The following is a 1,449-nucleotide window of genomic DNA, read 5'->3' on the forward strand; positions in this document are numbered from 1 at the left end:
CCAACTGCAGTGTTACCCTAGAGGGAGACTTGGGAAAGGGACCAAGGACCGAAAGAAAATGAGAAAAAGAAAAAGAGACCCAGGCTTAAGCAGATTGCTGCCTTCACCGCAGAACTAATCGGCGAGCTCCCTGCCAGGCTAAGCGGCCAGCACTGCCTTCCAGGACCTGGCAGAGCTGGCGGTCAGGGTTCTGAGCCTCAGCTTGCAGCACGCCCTGAACTTCACTGGACATTGGACAGGTAATGCCGCTTCGCTCACATCCACAGTGTTCTTTTCTTATCCCTCAGATAGTTGTCTGGAAAGTAACATACATGTAAAATATACCTATTTCTCAAAAAGTAAAATAGACTTAAAGGTAAGGACTACCCTTTCTGTATCGCACATATTACGAGAACTCCTTCACTTGACCTTGGCAGAGTAATGCAATGATGGTGTCTGCATCTTGCACACAAACTCGCCTGTTTGGAGATCACCTGCCAGACATGAGCGGTGAGCACAAGAGATGGATGAAGTGACCGGGGAACGTCCCTGACTCTCGGGAAATGACAGACCTGTTTCATCCAAAAGGCTTGCCTACTCAACTGCCACAGCAGATGAAGACACCGCATTCAAGTCCAACCTTAAAGGTTTTCAGATAAAATGGACCAAGTTAAGGCACTCTTGAGCCTGGGCAGTGCCAGGGCGTTTGCGATTGGCTGCCGAGCTAAAGGTTGACAGTTTGAACCCGCCCAGCAACTCTGCTGAAGAAAGCCCTGCTGATGTTCTTCCATAGAGATGACAGCCAAGAAACCCCTTGGGAGCCGTTCACTCACAATCACAGTAAGCCCTTACCAGTCAGACTCACCATTGAGCTCATTTACCTACATTCATCACCTCAGTCACTCACCCAAGGCCTCCCAGCTCAGAATGGTGACCTGGGGGATAGGGATACCACGCCTTATTTCAGCTACCTTTTGGGGGAGTAGAAGGCACAAACACGGTCCCCATAACGAAGTACTTCAATCAGTTTGTACCCCAGTTAGACAGCTGTCAGAATAGATGTGTAGTCCTGATGATAATGATACTTTAGAGCAAACGGGTATTGGCAGCAACATACTGTAGTCCGAGCACTAGTCTGAGAGTTTGAAACTCACGTAGTACAATAACTCCAAGAGGCAGGCAATCTGATTAGCATCCCCATCCCACCATAAGAAAGCCTAGGCATGAGAACCGAAGGGAAGAAGACAGGAGTGTGAATTATGATTCAATATCTGATCATCCGCTCCTATTTTCCACAGCCACAAAGAAAAGCAGGGAGAGAAAAAAGATTTCTTACGTTCCTGCCCCCATCATGATTCTAGGGGGGCCACCTGGAGAGACTGGAGAAGAGGAAGTGCTGGAGACAGATGAAGGTTGCTGACTACCTACTTTAATGACATCAGAGTTTCTTCAAGGGCTGGCCCGTGATGA

The sequence above is a fragment of the Echinops telfairi genome, unplaced genomic scaffold, assembly GCF_000313985.2.
Source record: "Echinops telfairi isolate 266 unplaced genomic scaffold, ASM31398v2 ScPeMD7_23;HRSCAF=83, whole genome shotgun sequence".
Lineage (NCBI taxonomy): Eukaryota > Metazoa > Chordata > Mammalia > Afrosoricida > Tenrecidae > Echinops > Echinops telfairi.